Consider the following 11,949-nt stretch of genomic DNA (forward strand, 5'->3'; position numbering starts at 1 on the left):
AATTATGCAAATTAAGTATCAATTTGCATAATTGATATCTATCGATATTTATCTCTTTCTCAGTTACATATGGCATGTGTTTGAGAGTCCTGTAATAGAATGCAGCTGATTTATCAACTGTCCTCATTAATTATGCAAATCAGATATTGATTTGCATAATTGGCATATGATTATGTAAATCATCACTTAAGCTATCTACAAACCAAAAATTATGATGATCCGTCATCCCCTTCTTGCGTTATTCTCTTTCAAAGTTTGAGTCAAAATCAGCTCCTGCAGTTCCAAAAAAGCCGCTAGGGGGTCCAAATCTACAGGACATATTTTCCTAACAAAGAGCTATCCACCACTTAAAAATCATGACTATAGCATGTTAGGAAGACGAGATTTGAAAAGTGAAAGTTCCCCTGCAGTACCATAGAAAGTCGCTAGGGGGCCCAAAATCCAATCATTACAAGGTCTCCCACAGACCTACCCACCTACAAAATATGAAGACAATACATCCAGGCATTCTTGGGTTATCGTCCCATGGACTTTCACATTCCTGTACAATTCCTAGAATTCTTGCAATCTGCACACAATATATAGTAAAAATTTGGCTCGCCCCTGAGGCGTCGCCAAAAATACATGACACACAGGAACACAACATATACAGAATATACATGTACAGATGATAAAAGAAAGATAAGGCTACTTGAGGTCTATTTGCAATGTTGACAGTATCTAATTACTCTCCTGACCAATTATCCTTTTTGTGTGTGCCGAATTCTACGACCCCCCGTAGCCCGGTCTGAAATTGAGAATTTGCAAGTCGTAAAGTGGCGCAAATGTGCTTAAGATAACACAATATCTGCACATCTCTTTTTGCTGAATTTTCAAGCATTGTCCTTTGGTTTTTTATTCAGCGGCAATACTACGATTCCCAAATAAATTATTTGATACGTTAATGAAGGTTAGACATCCAGGTACTAAGATACGCCAAAAATAGTTACTCAAGCAACTGGATAAAATTTTGAAACAGTCAGACGTTTCAGACAGCATCCGTTGTCTTTCGTCAGTGACTAACATATCTATTCAGAGTTTTGGTATAAAACCTGGTTTCCCAGTCCTATCTTTAGTCACTGACGAAAGACAGCGGATGCTGTCTGAAACGTCTGACTGTTTCAAAATTTTATCCAGTTGTTTAAGTAACTATTTTTGGCGTATCTTGTATTTGATTTGGAGCCGAAACTGGTCACTGGACTGCCATATCTCATTGAACTCCGCCTATTTGTGCCAGATTATTGAGGTAAATGTCCGCCAATTTTCCCTTGCGGTCACACTGACGTACAATACTTGACCTCTAGAAACCAAATAGCCCGGAAACCACACCATCGGGGGCTCCTCGATATCTCTACGGCGCTGAGAGTGATGTCCGCCCACCCAGACAGCTTAGGCCGCTCGGGGTGTAGGTTTACGGTCTTGGATTAAATTACGTCGCCACCGACGGCGGCTAAACTTTCTATGGCAGCTTAAGTAGAAAGGCTGCGAAATTATGTATGGCAGCTAACTAGAAATGCTGACAGAAAAGGCTCAATCATAAGCAGACTGGGCCCAGTAAAACACCCCTAAGCCGACCCCTAGAGACTGGGACCAATTGGCAGCGCCCGAAATGTCTTTTTCAGTGATTAGGTCATATGATTACATCATATGGATGCCATCCATGCGCGGATAATTTTTTGTCCGTTTCAAAAAAAAAAAAAATCGGCCGTTCTGTAAATCGTAAAAGCAGCTGCAAAATGAGAAAATATATGCTAAAATTGCACACACGTAAAGAAATGTATATTTATACACTTTTTGAAACATGGAAAGTTGGAAACTATTGTCGTATTGTAGAATGCTAACGTCAATTCCAGAGTCAAAGAAGAAGATGTGAAAGAACAAAATGAAGAATATATTGTTCGGTATACCGTATTCTGTTGGCCTTTGTTAACGTATATTTCGTAGCGAAGGCAACTTTTTTTTTTGCTAAACTTTTTTCCACTTTATTCGCAAGCTCGCATCTGTTTTGGGGTCACCGACTGATGTCATCCAACTAATTGAATCAAAATGGCCTTATTGTGTCTTGTAAGCCCGTGTGGGCTGGGTGACTTTGTTGCAACACACAACCGTAAATGTTCAATTAGTTATTTATTTTCCATTAATTTATTTATCGATCTGCTCGCATTTGCGAAGATTATTAATTCACCAAATATTTGATTGTACTTGGCCTTATTGTGTCTTGTAAGCCCGTGTGGGCTGTGTGACTTTGTTGCAACACACAACCGTAAATGTTCAATTAGTTATTTATTTTCCATTAATTTATTTATCGATCTGCTCGCATTTGCGAAGATTATTAATTCACCAAATATTTGATTGTACTTGGCCTTATTGTGTCTTGTAAGCCCGTGTGGGCTGTGTGACTTTGTTGCAACACACAACCGTAAATGTTCAATTAGTTATTTATTTTCCATTGATTTATTTATCGATCTGCTCGCATTTGCGAAGATTTTTAATTCACTAAAGATTTGATTGCACTTTTAATTACAATACAAATAATATTATATTGAGATTTCTTCTTACTTGTAAATATATGTCTTCAACATATGCTCGCAGTCGCACGTATAGATATATTTCTAGAATATCACTAATTCGGTAAAGATTTGCTTGCACTTATTATTACAATACAAAGAATATTCTAATCAAGATTTCTTCTTACTTACTTAAATATTTGTCACCGATATATATGTTCACACGAATAAATATATTTCTATAACGATTTTCACTTATAACGATACTTTTATGAAGACATATCTGCACCTGCGTCGACAATCAAGTCATGATTCGTTAAGTGTGTGTGTTTATCGAACTTCTGTTAGCACGGTTCTGTTCAGTATTTGTTGGCAAAAATAGATGAATGTAGATAGTGATCTCATTGATTTGTATCTGGATTTTTTCGCGCGTTCAGAAATGATTTAATGATTTCAAAGAGGCAATCGTAATTATACAGATATTTCAAAGCAAGACTATTTGATTACACTCTAAAGAGGTTTTCCTCAAGATCTTTAACACATTTCCTGGTATCAAAGGTATCAAGGAAGAATCGGTGTCATTTGAAAATACTTTAAATTTTCGATATTGTATATCTTTTGCACCTGTTTAAGGGTATTTCTTGCACAATTCCAAATAAAGACTTTGGTCAACATGCCATGCGTCGAATATAGTAGTAAATGAACTTATTGATAATATTGAAACTTAGAAAAGAAAACAGTTCAATGTAATACACTACCCGTTGATTAGATAACTACCTTCACAATATGATTTAACTACTCAACTTAGACATTTCACACTTTTTGAGCTCATATTGTAGGTTAGATTTTGAAAAATGAATTTCTAGTCCAGATCACAACGACTACTAACGTTTAGTTAAAAATCTGTTAAGCGTCCCAGGCCAAAATGTTAAGTCATTTAGTAAAGAGATTTTATCGAAAATCGAAAATCAAACAGAATAATTACATTTCCCAATTAAATGGAAAGTGTTTCATACAATTTTCTTGTTCGATGAATGGTTACTCCATTTGAAAGGGCTCTTGATTCCAGAGTTGATTACATCAAGAAAAGTATAGGTGTTCATCCTCTGTAATAGAATCAAATCAAATCAACTACACCCACGGAGAATTACCTGTATGAATATCAAACTGGACAAGGGCGTATCATTCTACTGAATAAAATATTTTACCAGGGGTTAGTGAGCTTCCACATAGATGTAATAGACAGGAAATTGTCAGGAACTCCGCAGTAGGATACATGAAAGCATCTAATGAGTTGTTTTGTTGGGATGGATGGTGGGACCATCAGAACAGACTGTTTAGATTAACCTGCTGTGTGATGGCCTGATTAGATTTGATAGTGAAACGGTGACAAAGGGGAGTCGTGATCCATTAAAGGAGCCCAAAGAAACTTCAATACATTGCAAGTGGGATTTTGAAATTCAAATTTTTAGTCCTTTCTATACACAGTGAGTTTGAATAACACTATTCCATTGCATATTGACCATCATGGATAAAAGATACGATGTCGTTGTAGTGTGACAACTCATTGAAAAATCTGGGCGCTGATTTTTTGTGGTCTCAATATATATTGAATGAAGACCTTTTTTCCACATTTCTGCCATACTTGGCTAAGTGCAGGTCACAACAAAACAAAATACAAATACAGTTAACGGATATGAAATAATATATATAAAGGACTCCTCGTGCGGCTTGATTCTGTGCTCTGCTCTTTTCAAACGTCCAAAGTACGCAATGATGATAGAAATGTGCTAATATGAGCAAGCAAATCTTAACATCATACATATCGCCGTATCCAGAATATTTCCAGTTTTGACGTGCAAATTTATCACAGATGAACACATAAATGAACAATTCATAATCCAGGGATTGAGTAGCCCCTTTAATGCCATGGCCTTAGCCTTATCATGCGCCATAACACCTGATGCTCAACACCCGGTATCCCAATTCGAAGTCAATGACCTCGCCAGTCTTTGGACACACATTACTTTTAGGAAGGGGGTGTTGGCCTGCAATGCTTAATTACCTGAACATACTGCTAGGGTGCCCCATTAGGTTTGTGTGGAACCTCAATAGCTACCCACATACCAAAATTTATACGAATCAACCAAATCTTGAGTTACAGATTCAAACAAAACCAAAAACACAACCAAAAGCAGTAGCCCCGGGCCCGTCGAAGGTGAACCTACTTCCCGAAGATTAAAAAAAAAAACACTGCCGAAAACTCTCTACTCAGTTATCTCGGGGTTTCCTTTCCAGAATCGTAGAAAGTAGAAAGCCCAACAAAAACGTCTAAAAGCACGTCAAAATCCAGTCCACTCCTCTGCTTGGAGAGTAGTGTTTACACAATCTCTCGCCATCAGGGGTTAATGAACCCCTCCCCCATGTCGGTCAGCCGCTAGGAGGCGATTCAGTCAGGCTACCCTCCCAACAAAGTGTCACCTACTCTGCCAATCATACATGTTATTGAATTAGATATAGACTAGGGAGACTCTCGACAAACTGCCAAATAAGGCATCATAGTGTCGGCTATCTTGAGCCACAATTATAACTATGTCAACTGACCTAGGTGACTATAGAGGAAGAACAATTAAATCTTTGAAGTACAGACACACAGGTGAGACTATTTTACAGATAATCAAAGAGCTAATAGATATTGCTTCCCTAAGGAACGGACACTTGGCAAATAAGCATTCGTAGATTCGAGTACGCATGTGCAGTGTCAAAAGTGAGACAATGTCGATACGAGAACTGTTTACAAGCCTTCACTTTTGACAATGCACATGCCTACTCGAATCTACGAATGGGCTTATTAGGATGAGTTGCCAGTAATACATTGATTTTGATTGACCCGTTAAATCCTGCAACACGATTAAAAAACATTTGTAGGTATTGATGTATTGCTGACTAAATTATCGCAACTCAATGGGAAGATTTCATTCGTCAGTATTGAACGCAGCGTTTGCACTGTTTCCTGATAATACATTTTGTTGCAGTCCATTAGCGTCACCTAGTATATACCATTGGCATTACAGATAGGATGACGGCATGTATGAAACATTGCAAATAAGAATTGAAACATTAACTAGGCCTGTATTTCAAACTCCTGCAGCAGATACTTTAATTGATACTTAATAACAAATCATGCAGTAGAATACAGATCTTCTTATTTTCTGTTACGAGATGATAAAAAGATATGCAAAGTAGAGTTCGGCGACCTCATACCTCCATGAAATATTTTTAGCTTTTGTCAAGTTATGCAAATTGTGTATACTTTTACATAATCTCAGCAAATACAGCATGTTTCGCCAATACCCCTCCCCATGCAAAAATGGGCTGTCCCAAAATAATACCTGGGCAAATTGAAATATAATGAAATAATTACAAAAACAAAAAAGATTGGGACTGCCCATTTTGTCAGTTTGCCAGGCTTACCTTTATTTTAACAGGTCCTCATAAGCATAATTTATGGCCAGGTGTATTTACCTTTCTTAAAGGTACCTACATCTCAAATATAACATCAGAACCATGTACAAGGTACATATAACTTTCTGCAATACCATTGGTAGAGCTACCACCTCACATCTTCTTGGATTTGGGCAGAAGACGAAGAAAAAGAACACAGGCAAGCAAACTGGGCTCCGGTGACGTCCCATGAGGAGCGCTCCTGGGGAAAGTAGGTCATCCGCCCGCAGGCCTGTCAGTGCACAAAATAACCAAAAATTCCATCAAAAAAATGCAAAATAAATCATTTTGAAGTAGTGTTTGCCAAAAAAAATAATGGAGTCCTTTGGGTAAATATCCAATGCACAACTAAACCAAATTTCAGGTCCTTAGGTTTCAACACCACGGCACTGGAGGCCATAATGTGCGACTTTTGTCTGAAAATGACCAAAAAACCTCGATTAAATCATTTCAAAAATGTATATAAAAAAAAAAGAAAAAAGCGTCTAGGGGTATACACTTACTCTACCTGCATACCAAATTTCAGCTAATTTGGTCGACGGACGACCGAGATGAATCGATTTGAAGATTTGACAGGAGAAGGAGAAGAAGGAGAAGAAGGAGAAGAAACTTGACAAAAACAATATGTTTCGTTGGCGAAACATAATAAGTATAAAATGCCAATGGTGGTAGAAAATTATGGAAATCCGGCTTTCCTTTCTTCAGTTATCGACTTCGGGAGACATTTAATGCTAGGGGGACTAGACGTATACCATTTGTCCTGACGTTTTTGATATTTTGATATTTTGTGTTCTGGACAAGCTATGGTCACATGACCATATTTTGTCTAGAACACGAGATATAGACGACCGACGCTCCGCTGCAATACTTATGACAGTCGCCAGGGGACCGAAAATCTAATCAGTTTCAGTTTTTGTCTTACCCTACCCTACCAAAAAACAAACAAATAAGAAACCAATCCATCCAGCCGTTCTTGAGTTATCTCGTTGACCAACAGACAGACAGACAGACAGACAGACAGACACATAAACGCTGCCTAAAATACAGCCTTGCACTTACATTGTAGTCAATAGGCGCAGTGTAAATTTGCAGAGGGTCCAATTAATTTATACATATGTAGGAGAACTGCAGTCGCGACACCTGGTGGAATATGCAAGAAGCCCAGTTGTCCAATGTTTAAAGTAAATTTAGTATCAGATATATCGCCAATGTCCTGTAGCTTTTATCTCCGAGCAGATCTTACGGTGGCAAAGACCGTATCCAACTTCAGGCAAAGTGAGTTTTATTAAACTCATATTATTCATGATATGCGTATTTCGTGGAAACGCAATGATAAGATCCATTTATTTGCAAATACGTGCCCAAAGGCTGATATGGTACATTGGAAAATACAAGCAAAATACTAAGATATGGGGCTTCAAATTCTTCTGTTGGAGTTCTTTCTTGGAGGCAGTGGAAAGGAATTTACCCACTTTTACAATGACACGTGGGTTCCTTTATTTTAATAGTGGGATTGTTCGTGTATTGCTATCTAGAAGTCTATAGTTGAAAAACAGGGTAGATTTTCCCCTCTTGTGCTTGTACACGGCCGTGCGTGAAGCGCAGTACTTGGTCGTTGCTATGTTAAAACCGAGAGCATTGGATACTATGATGCAGTCACGTAACACGAACACCAGGTTCACTATAAGTACACCCGTTCAATGGGGAAGAAAGTAGATATGGCGCTCCAGAACACACGAAGACGTTGACTGAACCCAGGTGATACTACATTCACCCAATCTGGCTGACTCTGACTTTCATGCTCAAAGAAAAATACTAGCTTTTGAGATGAGATGAACTCATATACATCGTAAAGGCCATTTTCCAGGAAAAAGACGTCGGACCCTGTGTTGAGAAACATTCGTTTAAAGGTAATTAGGATGCAGCAGTCACGTAACACGACCACCAGGTTCGCTATAAGTTACCCGTTCAATGGGGAAGAAAGTAGCTATGACGCCCCAAAACACGCCAAGACGTGGACTGAACCCAGCCAGGTGATACTACATTCATCCAATCTGGCTGACTTTCAAAGAACGATTTTTGGTTTTGAAATGAGACTATCTTTAATGCAAAGCAAAAGCCGTTTTTCAGGAAAATGACGCAGGACCTGTGTTGAGAAACCTTTGTTTGAATGTAAATACCCGTTCAATGGGGAAAAAGTAGATATGGCGCCCCAAAATCGACATATTTTATCGGGAAATCAGTAACTACCAACTGGGAAGGATCTTTATAATAAATGAAAGTTTTATTGCAAGTTCTTGTCCATCGGCTAATGGCATGTAACATGAAAAGGACGGGAACAATATAACGTGTGACTACTCTAGTCTAACTACTGACACTAAATTCTAACTTGTTGGATTCGACTTTTTTTTCCGAGACAGTGGAAAACGAATGATCCCACTTTTTCTGTAATGTGTGGGTTTTGTGATGTTAAGAGGGGAGTACTAGTAGTCTAATTTCTTCCTGTCTGCAGGCGTGGAGAAATTAGGATGGAACTTACTGGTTATTCAAACAGCTCCTTCATTTCACGATCGTTTGGCTGCCAACATAAAGTCATAAAAACGCAGGCGAAAACAGTTCTCCTATTGGAGGTCACTGACCTCCTTCGCGGAGCAACAATGCCCCGCTTGGAGGTCACTCACCTTCGCAGAGCTTTCAGAATAATCCAAACAGCACTTTCAGCATGGCTGACTTCTGACTTTTAAAGAAGAAAAATAGCTTTTAGAGTATGATGCGCACATCATACATACACATTCAAGGCCAGGTCAATGAAGATGATGCAGGATCCAGGGTTGAAAAACCCTTGATCGAAGGTAGCTATGATGAGGCAAGAGCTACTTTTCAAGTACCAGAATCACCAACTGATGTGTCCAACAATTCGCATTTTCCTTGAATTATGGTAAAGTGGAATTCGTTATGACCAAGTACGGTAGGGGCATCTTCGCTGGATAGCTTTAAGAACGCTTGCAGCTATAGATGCACAAAGGCTAGGTGTGACGGATCGTTCACTGTATAATTAGCTGCTGCCGTGCCGCGTGTTAAACCAAATGACGGTTATACCGGCTATACAGGTACAGATGATGCAGTCAGGTAATGAAAACACCAGGCTTATGATCGTTCAAAGGGAACAAAGTAGCCACAGGGGTTGTTAAGCATGGGCGAATGGTCAGGAGATGTGACCTTCTCCCCCCATCAGCTGCTGCAACCTGGTGACATCAAACTAAGCCATGCGTGCACGCACTGCAGAAATGGGCAGTCAGTGGCTCTAGATGAGGATCAGAGAGTCTAGAGGTCACATTGTCAAGTCAAGTCAAGTCAGAAATTATTGCACAACGATTGTAACAGGTACAATGTAAGGCAAAAATAAAATACTACTGGCTACTTATATCAGACTACTAAAAGCTATAGGTAGGTTCTATGCTATACAATGGTTAGGTTCTAGGCTATACAGTGCTCCATTTCAAATTACACGAAGGCACTATCTATGTAATATTGTCGAAGGTAGATGATATCAACGGGAGATACAATAGGGAGTCGTATATGTCAATAATACAATAACATGATGAGAAGATGAATGTCTTATACAATCAAATCGCTATTTCACGGATTCTTTTAAGCATAGATGTATAGATATATTGGCCTAGATATTAAATGCTGTGTTTGTGTTGCATATCATTATAAAGTGTTAGTTTTGCACATCATTGTCTGTCATCATTATATAGTTAGAGATAATAGAACTGGGTATCTAACTGCAACCCGTTCTTCATTGAGCGTGTTCAAGAAAGTTAAAGAGAAAGTTTGCAGTATTTCGTACCATTAGCTTGAAAAAGGTCTCTCTTCATAACAAAGACAAGAAAACAGGGCAATGGCCTTAAAAATGTAAGTGTGTTTCCTTAGTTAGAGACAGTAACACTGGACATCAAACTGCAACCCCTTAGAAGATGTTGTTAATAGCCTTCAAAAATGTAATTGTGTTTCATTATGTTCTTTTTGTTATTTTCCAGTGATGCTCAAAGAAAACAGGTCACAGTAAAGACCTGATATGATATGGAAATCGATATCATTTGTAGTCATCTATTTAGTCTAGACCTATTATCTCTCCTAGTTCTGTATCTATTGGGGAATCAGCCATTTTAGGCTACCTAAGATTAGGGATGACCAAAATCTATTTATTCCCATCTTCAGCAACTTGTACACGACGCTTAATGTATTGATAAACGATCAAACGTTTAATGAGATACATGTCAGCAACTGGTGACGAATCTTTAGACAAGCCCTGAGGGAAGGACCTAAATACATATTGATTATTTTTCATACATGTTGATTAGACCACACTCACTTGATTATATGGATGACACGCATCAATTTTCGTCCGTTTGAAAACGAAGACGTTTGCGACCATTCTGTAAATCGAAGAAGAAGAAGTAAGATGAGGAAATGTTTGCCGTAAATAGCAAACAAATATCGGAAAACGAATACTTATGTCGTGGCTATAGATGGTCTTTTTCCTAACATAATTTTTTTGTCATCTGTATCACTACAATCAAGCTGGAAAAATACATTTTGTACCCTGTACGCCGTGAAAGACCAAAAATCTCGAATCTATTGTTTGGTATATAATATGCGTTCTTCCTTATTTGTTCAACCTTCCTGAACACCTAGATCTCACAATGAAGGCAACTTTTCTTTGGCCCAATTTTTTTGGAATCCTCGAATAAACTTTGGGTTGCCCAGAGCTAGAAGATGTCATCCATACAATAAGATCAGCGTGGCCTGATTTGAATTCAAAACGTTTACTATAACCGTTTATCACACGTTCATCAAATGCGTGTGTATTGAGATTTACCCCAAAGAATCGTTATCTTGTAACTTTCTTTCATCGATTGCACTTTACGCTTCAGGAATTCGTTTTATTAAATGTCAGTCTTGGTACCACTCAGGAGACCGTCAGCAGTGCAACTGTCGTTTCATTACCTATCTTTAGTCACTGAAGAAAGACAGCGGATGCTGTCTGAAACGTCTGACTGTTTCCAAATTATATCCAGTTGCTTGAATAACTATTTTTGGCTTATGTCTGGATGTCTAACCTTCATTAACGGACCATCTAGTTGGTGGCTTGGAATAGATTATAGCCAGAGATGGGATTCATTTCCCTAACATCGGCTGTCATCTGAGACATAGACATTTCATAAACCATTCTGAAACGTGAAAATTCAGTTCCGATAGTCGGTTATTTGGCTGGTAAAGCCTAGCCTGGGTGCCATACGATTACTACCGGGGCTCCTAAAAATCAGGGTATAGTGAGTGTACACTTTGGGGCCCCGGTAGTAATCGGATGGCACCCACTAGCCAGGCCCTCTGACAGATCAAGTCAGATTACTCCCGTCACTGTTTTGTACGCAGTGTTTATGCCTGTCGACAAATTCAGTATCATTCGCTACCGTTTAAGTAAGACTGTTCTGACGTTCAGAATGGCCACATTTAAGACAATAAATCTTCATGGCATTTCACGATTTGTATGGCTTTCTAAATGAATAAGACAGGAGTGTTTGCTGTCCTTTGTAACCCACCTCTGGGTGAAGCTGGTGTGTTACGCCGAATGGCGGTTATACCGGCTATATAGGTACAGACACAGACACCTCGCCGACCAAAATATTTTACAGTAATGACTGTAATATTCGTTACCACTCGTACAGTTTCATGCTTTCTACCTTATTCACTCGACATGTGTAAGAAAGCTTCACGATTTATAGAATGATGTTCGTACGTACGTCTTCTTACTCTTAAGGGATTCAGCAGAAAACTGTAAACAATTTTGAAGAAAAAACGACAAAGTGCACTATTGTAACATCCGCCACCC

This window comes from Branchiostoma lanceolatum, chromosome 13, assembly GCF_035083965.1.
Source record: "Branchiostoma lanceolatum isolate klBraLanc5 chromosome 13, klBraLanc5.hap2, whole genome shotgun sequence".
Classification (NCBI taxonomy): Eukaryota; Metazoa; Chordata; class Leptocardii; order Amphioxiformes; family Branchiostomatidae; genus Branchiostoma; species Branchiostoma lanceolatum.